General features: G+C 43.9%; 2 non-coding genes across 2 annotated transcripts; one reads left to right on the top strand and one right to left on the bottom strand.

The window, feature by feature from the left end:
• Nucleotides 1-3,431: 3,431 nt before the first annotated feature.
• On the top strand, nucleotides 3,432-3,503 carry TRNAP-AGG (transfer RNA proline (anticodon AGG)). Its single transcript has one exon. It is a non-coding gene; the product is annotated as a tRNA-Pro (tRNA).
• Nucleotides 3,504-4,152: 649 nt separating this feature from the next.
• Nucleotides 4,153-4,224, bottom strand: TRNAP-CGG (transfer RNA proline (anticodon CGG)). The gene has a single exon. It is a non-coding gene; the product is annotated as a tRNA-Pro (tRNA).
• Nucleotides 4,225-11,648: the final 7,424 nt, after the last annotated feature.

Genomic DNA, 11,648 nt, shown 5'->3' with positions numbered 1-11,648 from the left:
ATCAGATGAACTTTCTCCAACTGCTCATAGATTCTTATGAAGTTTTGAGGTACCTTAAACAATGGCAAAGGATGAAATATCAAGAAGAGGAATGAAATATCAAGAAGAGGCCCATAAAAGGATCAAAGGAAAAGAGAGTTGAAATAGCATGTTTCTATAAAATACCCTTTCAGAGCATCAAGCTCAATTTGATAGCACTTCATGTTCCTTCACATGCAAAAGAATAAATTTTGAAGCACTGCTTACAGTATAAGGCATTGATCATGTAAGGAATTGCCAGAGGATGTGAAAGCGGGAGGGGAGGGGAAGAGGAAAAAAAAAGAGGAAAGTCCAGACAGAAGTGAAAAAGAAGGTATCAGAAAGGAAATTTATAAGCAGGGGTTGCTTATGATACAGTGAAAGAGTTCTTGAATCTGGATTTAGTAAACCCAGGGTTCAGCTCTGGGTTCTGCTGTTTATTAATGCAAATAGGTGTAGCCATTTTCCCACCTATTTTTAAAAGTATGAGATATTTGTTTGTGTATAAAGGAATCTCTAAGAATATGTTACCTAGGGACTTTTGATGCAGTATATTTCTGTACACTAAAACATGCTACTCCCCATATTTAGCCTCTATTTCCATTCAGTGAACATTTAATAAATGCTATTGATTGGTTGGCAGGAATTTGTTTTAAGAACTTCATAGGCTTTTGTAGCTTCAGAAAATTCTTTTTTCTATTGTGAGAATGGTGAGGGATGCTAAGGACAACAGGAAATGACATTTAAATATGAACTTTTTTTTTTTTTTTCAAAAGGAATAGGGAGAGAATCAAAGGAATAGCATAGTGTCAAGTAGTTATGTGTGGTTGCCATCCTCTGTAGGGATCTGTGAATTAGGTGAATGGGTTGAGCCAGCCTCTCTCACCTCCTGGATTTCTACCTCCTATTCTGGATCTCCAAGATGTGCTGCAGAAGGAAAAACAACCTAGAACCCAGGACTAATGCTTGGTGGTGGCTAGGATTTATGGAAAAGGCTCTAAGGTAACTAAAAACTTTTTCATGTTTTTTAATATCTCAAAAAAATTCGCTACATTATCCCTAAAAGCATAATGGTTTTGTTGAATTTAAATAAAAAAGGAGATCCAAAAATTTAATTTCATTCATCCAGCTGAGTCAGTAAAATGATCATAGTACCCAACAGGCACTCATTCCATTTGACACCAGGACAGCTGCCTTGCTGTAGAGGAATCCAATTTTTAATTGTCCAAAGAACCTGCTTTTAAAAAAAATGGATTTTGTTAAAGAAAATAACCTCATATCTAGAGCACATTAACACTTTTAAGTTGATTCTATTATTCCTGCTCAGAACTGGGGGTTTGTGAAAGAATGAAGGCTGCATTTATCCAAGACAGTTTTCAAATAAAATACAGAAGGATGGAAACAGAATATTTTAAAATGCTAGGATTTTCAAACTATATTTTACTACATGTCAGTCTAGTGTTCTTTGCTGGAAGATGGATGAAAATTCCCACCTAGTAGCTGGCTTACCCAGGCCTGTGTCTTCTAACAGGCTTAAGTATGGCCTAGCATGATTATTCAAGTAAACAAATAAATTTATCTGCACATATATATGCACTGTGTGCCTATTTCAGAGCTTGCCATTATCAGGAGCAGTGGGATGCAAAATTTAGAAGGAAAAAAAACAATTTCTGCCCTCAAATAACTTATAGACTAATGGGCAATTATTATACACAATTACTGGAAGGCCCCAACAGCAGCTGGCATTCCATTGTTAAAGGTTTGGAACAAACATGCAGAGCACCTTTAGAAAGTTCTCAGTATACTGATACTTTCTTAATTCATCTCAATTTATTCCAAAGAACTCTTCTCCGATAAAGATAAGGAGGTGCTGAAAATTGTTCCTTTTGCTGAGAGGACAGGAGTGTTTCAATGTGAAGAAACTCAATTATAAATGAGTCTGAAAAACTACATTTTAGAAATGTAGTCCTTATCCAGGAGATATTTAAAGATTAAGCAGTCAGCTGAGGGAAAAGGTATTAAATGGAAAAACCCAAACTCCTATGAAGTTATGATATTTTCCTCCAGCTTTGAGTCTACGCCCTTCACTCCTTTAGCAAATAATTATTTTGAGGTCTGCTTTTTTTGGTAGGGAAAGAACAATAGAGAACTGAGTTCTAGTGCCTGTTCTAGTGATTTTGAGCCAATCAGTTCCCTTCTTTGGAGATGGGTTCTGTAATCAATAAAATGATCATCTGGGAAGCTCCTTCTGCCTTCATATTCTAATTCCAAAACATGGAAGGGGTACAAAACACTAACTACAACAAATTAGAGGATGGGGAGATCCTTCTTCAGGGAAGTGGTTTTGGAACTGCAGCTTTAAAAAATGGGTAGTCATAACCAGGATATGGAACAGAGATCATCATACCAAGTGGAAAGATACAATAGTTGAATTACATCAGGCTTTTGCCTGGAGTTGAGGGTATATGAGTAGGATCCAAATGCAGGTAGGGACCCAATTTTGAAGGGCATAGGTTTAGCTAGGTATTGATGCTGTGTGAAGATGATATATTACCTTAGGAATGAATGAACCAGAGAAAAGTGTAAGAATTAATGTCCTTCAGTGGTACAATAACCAATCTTGACTGAAGCAGCAGGTGGTGGGTTATAGGTTCAGAACACATACTCTCCTTAGCTGAGGCTCATCCTTCTACATGAACTGTTCTGGATTCCTCCTCCATCAAAGAGCTAGAAGTCAGTGGATCAAGTAGCGTTTCTAAAGTGCCTACTAAGTTCAGAGCACCAGAATGAGCACTGAACAACTTCCCTCCTCCCCATCATTTAATATTTATTTTGTAATTATATGATTAAACAATTCTATATGTACATGTTTCCTTTTATATAAAATATAAGCTACTTGAAGGAGAGACAGTTAAGTGCTGGTTGAATGCTTGATTTGTTTATCACAGGAGGTTGGGGAAGAGGGGACTGATATTGGATAACAACATTGTTAAGAAAAAAAACAAACAAAAAAAAAAACGAGAAAAGTTTTAGTAAAGTGTTTTGTTTTGTTTTGTTTTGTTTTTAAATAAATGCTATCCTGCAGATTAAGATTTCAATAAGGGATAAAGTTTCAGACTGGCAAAGGACAGAACAGAACTTCCAAGTGAGTCATAACGAAAAGACTGTAAGTGGACATAAAACGTTATTAAGAGGCCATAGCTCTCCCTCTTTTTCATGGAGGAGAAAATAACTTTCATTTGAATACTGCTGTTTTTAAAGCTCATAAAAGAGAAGGAAGGGTTTTCATTGGCGGTTAACTGTGATTCTGGGCGACAGAATTGGAACAGAACGCAACTACCACCAGAGGGCTCCAAAGATAGAATACAAATCACCAGACTTCTGTACAATGGTAAGAATAAGTTGGGTGTGTTGGCTCGTTGGTCTAGGGGTATGATTCTCGCTTAGGGTGCGAGAGGTCCCGGGTTCAAATCCCGGACGAGCCCTCTTTTCTTTGCTCCCTGTAATTTACTAGATTAGAGCAATTTGGAGCACTGCTCCAAAGCGAAATTATTTTTAAAGGCACACTTCACATTCACTGAGATTTGTAGCATGGACAGGATATATTTTGCAGGACCTACTCCAACCTAATGTGATTTCCCTTCCTTCTAGGTTTCCCTTTTTTCCTCCACCAAACCCTAATCCACTCCTTGTTCTAGGGGAAAGGGCCTTTTATTTCTGTGGGTCTCTCTGAGAGGGGGACGGCGCATCCATCTCACGTCCTACCCTAGCCCCGGACTCTTCTCCCCACATCCATTCCTGCATCCTGACAATGAAAGCAAATTAGCCTTAGGCACCCGAACTTGCACAGGTCGGCGAATATGTAAGGGTGGGCACGAGCCGCGTGGCCAAGCAGTCACGCCAGTCTATAGAGTAAACATTTGTAGAATGCACGATCGGTCTCCCCATCCCCACGGGTTGCCCCCTCACGACTCGTTGTCCGAGGCCCTGCTCCGACGCACAAGTCCAAGGGTCCTTTGGCTACAGAAAAGGGACGATTTTCCGAGTTACCCGAGGACGTTCGGAGCGTTCGGATCTTTAAACCTTGCAGTTTGTGGGATAACATGAAAAATAGAAGAGGGGCCGAAAAAACATGGGCTCGTCCGGGATTTGAACCCGGGACCTCTCGCACCCGAAGCGAGAATCATACCCCTAGACCAACGAGCCACTCCTAACTAAAACTGCCCCAGCTGCTCCCTTCAGCTCCGCCCCACCCCGCTGCTCACTTCCGCCCGAGAGTCGGGCTACCGAAGAACCCCTCCCCCTCACAGGTCCTCCGCCGAAGGAGCCGACCAGGCCACTGCGGGCACGCGGGGAGACCGGCGTGACTTCCGAAGGCGGCGCCGCCCCCCCCCCCTCCGCTTGATCGGCGCCCGCAAGGCGGGAAGGGGGCCCCATTGAACCAACTCCGGCGAGCGTGGGAGTACGAAAGCGGACCAATCACGGATCTCGCGGCGGCCGCCCCGAGCCTAGCTCCGGGCCCTGCCAGCCTAGTGGACGCATCCGCCCGGTGCCAACTGTATCCTCGGAGAGCCCTGACAGAGAGCCCTGCTCTAGGGCTCCCTTCCTTCCTTCTCCTCCTCCTGTGTCCTTCCTTCTCCCCCCTCCTCTCGTTTGTACTCTTCTCTTCCCCTTCCTCTGCTCTCCTCCCCTCCCTCCTGATTTCTTCCCCTCCCCTTTTTCCCCTTCTCTCCCTCCTCTTCTCCGCTTCCCCCTCTCCTCCCTTTCCCTCTCCGCCTTTTTCTGGATTCACCCTCTTTCCTACAGCCTCTTTTCTCTATTCCTTTTCTTTTCTCCCTCTTTCCTCTCCCCCTTTTCTTTTCTCTTTCCTACTCTCCCTCCACTCTTTTCTCTATTCCTCCTCTCTTCCCCATCCTCCCGACTAACTCCTCTCTCTTCCCCCTCCTCCCCTCTTCCTCCTCTTCTTTCTCTCTTCCTTTTCTTTCTTCTAGCTTCTCTACTTCCCTTGTTCAGCCCCCCTTTTCCTGTCTCCCTCCTCCTCTTTCTGCTCATATCTCTCCCTTCCTCTGCTCTCCTCTCCCCTCCCCCTCCTCTTTTCTTTATTCCTCCTCCCCGTGTCCTTTTTTCCTCTGCCCTTCCCCTCCTTTTTTCTATTCCTTCTCCCTCTCTTCGTTCTCTCTCCTTCCTTTTAGTTTTGACACCTCCCTTGGTCAGCCCCCATTTCCCGTCTCCCTCCTTCCTTTCCTTTCTGCTCCTCTCTTCCTTTCTCTACTTTCCTCTCTTCCCCTTCTGACTTTTTCCCTTCCCCTCTCCTCCTTTCCTTTTCTCCTCCTTCCCTTTTTCCCCCCTTTTCCCCTCCCCATCTTTTTTATTCCTCCTCCCCATTCCTCCACTCTCTTCCTCCCCCTCCCCTTCTCTCGTCTAACTCCTCTCTTCTTTCTCTCTCTCCTTCCTTTTAGTATTGACACCTCCCTTGCTCAGCCCCCCCTTTCCCGTCTCCCTCCTCCAATTCTGGGAATGGGAAGAGAGGAGTGGGGAAGTGACTGGGATTGAGAGAAGGGAGAAAGATTGAAGAGGAGAGGAAATGAGGAGACAGACCCAGGGGAGGGTGAAAACTGAAACCAAGGGGATGGAGAAAGGTCACAGAATTTCAGAGCTGAACTTGGAGGTTGTGTGACCTTGACCGACTCAATCCAAAATTTATTTAGCGTCTTCTACAAGTCATCTGCTAGGTTCTGAAGCTACAGAAAGGGAACAGCAGCATATGCTGGATGGCAAAACCAAGGAGAACAGGAATAACTAAGAGATTGTAGATGGTGTATAACAGACCCTTAAAAGAAGCCAGAGGGGGAAAAAATAGAGGTGAAAAGGGAGACTGCCTTCTGGGCTGGGGGACAGCCTGTGGAAAATCCCTAAGACAGGAAGCACCAGGGAAAATATTTTTGGCTAGAGATGGGGAAACTTGGAAAAGAAGCTAGAGCCAAATAGTGAAAAGCTTTAAATACTGAGCTAAATTTATATTTTGTCATGGGGACAACAGGGAGCCACTAAAGCCTCTTGAAGAGGGAAGTGACATGGCCAAAACTTAAATGCTTTGGAAGATTTGTAGCAGTGTTGTAGAGGATGGATTGGGGGAGAGAACAAACTGGAAGCTGTAAATCTAGTTAGGAGAATGTTTCCATAGTCCATTTGAGTGGAGGGAAGGGAAGGAGCCAAGATACTTTGTGGAAGTAGAACCTATTGGATATGTACTATAAGGGAAAGGAAAAGAGCAGGAATGACTGAGCTTGCATCCCTAGGTGACCTGAAGAATGACAGTACCCTCAACACAAAATAGAAAGTAAGAGCAATAGACTTAGGGAGAAAATAATTCCATTTTGCCCATGGTTAGTTGGAGATGCCAATGAGACATTCCAGTTAGAGATGTTTGGTAAGCAATTAGTGACAGTATCCAAGAGAGAGGATGGTCACCACTGTCAAACATTTCACAGAAGGGGAGGACAAGGACTAAGCTTAAGCCGGTGATTTAGTAGTTAGATCACTGGTAAACTTTGAGGTTTTTTTTCTCCTTAGAAGGCCCAGATCCAATGCTATGATTTAGAAGAGTGATGGGATTGGAAAAGGAAGGTGGGAAACTTTTTTAGTTTTAGTGATAGTGCATTTCTTGCATAAATAATCCTATGGGAAGAAGAAACTTGCACCACAACCATTTTTTTCTTTCTCAGTTGTGGAAAAAGTGAACGAAATAAGTAATGAGTTCAACACTAGAGGGATAAAGACTTACTTGGATTGAAAAGTATAGTGCCTACTCAAAACTCCAATTCATGTAAATTCATGTTTTCAATAGCTGGTCAGAATATGAAATTCTAAATTAAGGTTTTTGTATTTTTCTTCTCTTTCTCTTTTCTCCTGCTTTTCCCTCCATGGACTTTTGAAAACAAAAGTCTCTGGATGCTGTAATGGACAGAGCATATACCCTGAAGTCAGTAAATTTAAGATTGAATTCTTGACAACCTCTTTGCATATTAGGTTTCTCATTCATAAAATGAGGATGATAAATGTTTACACAATGTGTTGGGAGGAAAGCTCTTTAACACAAATATAAGTTATTATTCTGATACAACACTACTGAATTATCAAATTTCAGCCAGGTTTTGCCATCTCTGAAAGCCTGTGTGTTTTCTCTGTCTGTGTCTGTTTTTCTCTCTGGAGAAAATCAGGGTGAAGTGACTTGATCAGAATCACAAAACAAATAAGCATCTGGGGCAGCTAGGTGGCGCAGTGGATAGAGCACCAGCCTTGAATTCGGGGGGACCCGAGTCGGACAGACACTTTTACTTCCTAGTTGTTGTGTGACCCTGGCAAGTCACTTAATCCTAGCCTCAGGAAAAAAAAAAAAAGAAGCAACTAAGTATCTCAGGTCCTTTTGGCTCTAGAGTTGGCGTTTTATCCACCATAAACCTAATTTCTCTTGAGAGTTTATTATGCATTACCCTAGGCAACACTTTACAATGTTATCATAGATTGTTAGGATATTAAGGCCCTTAGAAATCATCTACCTTTTCATCTTAAATTGTTGGAAAATGGAGGCACAGGGAGATTGAGAAGTTAGTAAAAAAACATTAAACACGCTATGATAGTTGGACTAACACAAAACTAACAAAAATCAGTCCTGTGCCCTTAAGAATTTTACAGGGTGACAGAAGAAAGAAAGGAACAAAAATAATAAATACAGAAATTTTACTTGTACAGAGAAACCCAGTTATTCTAATTCTAGCCCAAGTTGCTAGTGTCAAGTGGGGCTAGACATAAAAGGAATATGGAGGGACTTTCAAAAAGAGTAACAATATGACGAAAATTTCCACGAAGCAATTGCTTGTAAGAATGTTTCAGAGCAGAATGTGTGTCTAAATATATATGTGTCTAAATACAGTCTTTTAAGAGATAACAAGTGCAGTGCCCATTCCTAATATGAGATTGAGAGCTGGAAGGGAGAGAGGAGGGGGGCCTTACACAACATTTAGTCCAACCCCCATTTTATAGCTAAGGAAAAGGTCTTTTTCTGTCTGGAGTAAAAGGGAAAATTATTGGTTGGGATTTTGGAAAACCTATGATCAAGAACTTTAATTTGAAAAGGCAATTCTGAGAATAATAATGACCATTTATCTAGCACTTAAAATTTTGCAAAGCCCTTTTCATACTTAGTGTCATTTGATTCTCACCATAGCCCTGAGAAGTCAGTACTGCAGAGTATTATCATTTTACTGGTGAAGAAACTGAGGCACAGGGATTTCCTTGCCTACCATCACATAATCATTAAATATCAGAGGCAGGATTTGAACCAGAACTTTTTCACTGATGTCACATCCTGCACCTTAGAATAATCAAAATCACGCTTTAATTTGATTTCATTACCCCTTAGCCAATCCTTTACCTCTTGATTGAAGTTATTTGTCTTTCCCCTTTAGAAAATGCAAGCCCCTTTGGGGGGGCAGGGATTGTCTTTTCTTGTTTATATTCCCATCACTTGAGCCTGGCACATAGTAAGAGCCTACTAAAAGTTTCTGGACTTGAAATGCAGGTTCCCAAAGCCTCTTCCACCCCCACCCCCAGTTTAATTTTCTTCCCATTCATCCTTTAGCACACCGCTAGGTAAAACTTTCTAACGACCCGATTCTCGTCTTTCTCAGAACTCTTAGGATAAAATCCTACCTCGGTAGTTTAGCATCCAAGGCTCTTCTATCCCGACACTTTGCTCTGTCCTACCTAATCTAGGACCCCACCTTTCTGGCCTCTAGGTCTTTGCTTCTGGCTCTGCCCTGCTGTTCTCTCATCTCCGGCAACCGGAATCCAACTCATCTTTTACGATCCAGTCCAGATCCCTTCTCCTCCATTGGATTCAGTTTCTCAAAATCTCTGCCTACAGAGTATGAGCTGACAAGGGTCCTGCCATTCCTGGAGGGCTCCGAAAACGACCCCAGACTCAGTCTAAGGGGACGTTTTAAGAGACATTTTACCTACTGAATATATATATAATCATATATACATATATATATATACATATATGTATATATATATATATGGCCTGTGAAAAGTTCCCTGAACTGTATATGGTGCAAGAACCCAGAAAACAATGCAACGACCACAACTTAAATATTCGAAAGAGGGGGCGCACTCAAAGTTGCCAAATGACAAAAGCGTGGCCCCAAAGAAGAGGTACGAGAAGGCGGCCCCCCCGACCCTGGTGGGAGGACACCCAAAAAATTCAGACCGTAAGCCATTCTAGCATCCGATTGCGGTCGGACTTTATATTTTCAGGTTTGAATTTGGGGGGTATCTTTTTTTTCCCCTTAAAATTATTCCTCCTAGGAAATGTTCTTTGTTGTAGGAGGACCGCTCTCGGGCAGAGGGAGAGGAGGGATGTTGGGGATATCGGATGTCACGGACTCCTGGAAAACCGCTTCTCTCGGAGAGACCCCAGGGCTGTGAGGTCCTCTCCGCAGGCAGGAGAAACATCCCTCCTCCTACTGGGTTTTTAGTTGTACGAGTTGTAGGGGGAGACTGGGAGGGAGAGGTTCTCGGGCAGGTGGAGAGGAGAGTTACTGGGGGAAGTTTTAGTCAGGTGAGAAACAAAAGCCTTAAAACCGATTCTGGGGGACAGTGTCGGAGAAGGGTGGTGGCAGGGGTGTCGGACACAAACACCCGGGGAAGGGAACGTCCTACACAAATGCCCCTCGGGACCTGAGGAGGGAGGGTTCGGACACAAATGCCCCTCGGGACCTGGGGAGGGAGGGTTCGGACACAAATGCCCCTCGGGACCTGGGGAGGTTCGGACACAAATGCCCCTCGGCACCCGGAGGGGGGGCGGTCAGGCAGAGCCCGAGGCGCTGCGGTGCATTCTGGGCCCCCGCTCCTCGGCGCACCCCTGAGGTGGACTGAGCGGAGCGGTCGGCCGCCTGCCGCTGGAGGGGACCCTCTGAGGAGCACTCGACGAGGCCCCCGGGCCCGCACGACAGGAAAGCGGGCTCGGGGAGCCAGGGGGCGCCGCCTCGAGGGAGAAGGTCAGGAGTCAGGACCCCGGGTAAGAGGCGCTGTGGGGCAGGAGGGGAAACTGAGGGAGGGGGCGGCCGACCGAAGACAGACTGACAGGAGACGGCGTCAAACCTGACAGGCGCCGCCGAGGCTGCTCTCCCCTTCGAGGCCGGTCCGCGGAAGGGAAGGGAGGCCCCTCTCTGCCCGCCGCTGATTGGCTAGAGGTCGGCGGGTCTGCCCTCTGGCGCCTCCTGCAGCCCAAAGAGGGTAGCTGCACGCCTCGCCCGGGCCGCCCTCGACTGCCCTCTTTTGGCTGGAGTAGGACGAGCAGGGAGAAGGGAGAGGCCCGGAGCCAGTGCACGTGGCCGCCGGACCCATGAGCGCCCGCTGCTGCGGGTTGTCTTATAGCCGAAGGGCGTCGAGGGAGCTGCTAGTCTCTCCACGTGCCGAGCTTTTTCTGAGTTAGAAATTTTTCAAATGTATTGAATCTCAAATTGCTATGTGATCTTAATTATAATCAACCTTAAAATGCTACATAAATGCTGGCCCCTCATAATTCATTATTATATATAATATAATACATGGGTAACAATCATAATTTACTACAGCAACTAGGGAGCAGTGGACAGAACCATGGGCTGGTGCCAGAAACCGGCTCGGTTTCCAGTTCAGTTTCAGACTTTACCGGCGCCTCCTTCCTAGAGTTCTTGTGAGAATAAAACAAGACATTTGTAAAACGCGGTGCAGACTTGACAACGCCGTATACGTGTTATTAATCATAGAGTGACCGTGTGCTAATTACTTCAGGAGCCCAAGAGTAGCAAAAAAGCAGTCCTCTGCATAAAGACAGTTGTTAAAGTCAGGAATGAACGGCCTTGTAAAAGAGAGAGCCTAGAGAGAAAGAACTGGAGCTTGTGAGAGCTGAGTAATTGGGGATGGTTTGGGGGAAATTGTCGAGAATAGGACATTGACTAAGGGACCATTGAAGGAGAAATGTACAAATTAATAAGAAACAGCAGGATTGGATCACTGAGGACCAACATGGCTTTGTCAATAAAATATCAGACTAATCTAATTTTCCTTTTTTGACAATGGTGCTGGATCCTCAAAGGAAGTCTTCAAAGATAAAGCTAAGAATTTGACAGAATGCTTAGATATGGGATATACTTAGATACAAAGATAGGGAATAGATGTTAGTACAGTTAGGAGAATTTGGAACAATTGGACTGAAAGTCAGCCAGTTACTGTACTGATGTGACTTGAATGAAGATGGAAAGCTCACAAATGTGCAAAAGGTAGGAGAGATAGCTAATATGTTGGTTGACAGAATCAGGATCTAAAACATTCTCAGTTGACTAGAGTGATAGATGAAATCTAATAGAGAATAAAATCCTACATTTGGGTTAAATCAATTTCACAAGTAAAGGATGATTGAGGTGTGACTTCACAACACCTTATCTAAAAAAAAAAAAAAATCTTAGGCTTATAATGGGATTCAAACTCAATATCATTCAAAAGGATAACAAACCAAATTAAAACAAAACTGATGACATCTTAGATTGACTGAAGAGAGGCAGCATTACTATCCAAAGGTGGAA

This window comes from Sminthopsis crassicaudata, chromosome 4, assembly GCF_048593235.1.
Source record: "Sminthopsis crassicaudata isolate SCR6 chromosome 4, ASM4859323v1, whole genome shotgun sequence".
NCBI classification, from domain to species: Eukaryota; Metazoa; Chordata; class Mammalia; order Dasyuromorphia; family Dasyuridae; genus Sminthopsis; species Sminthopsis crassicaudata.
The sequence above is the reverse complement of the archived record's forward strand: the minus strand, read 5'-3'. Positions and strand labels throughout refer to the sequence as shown.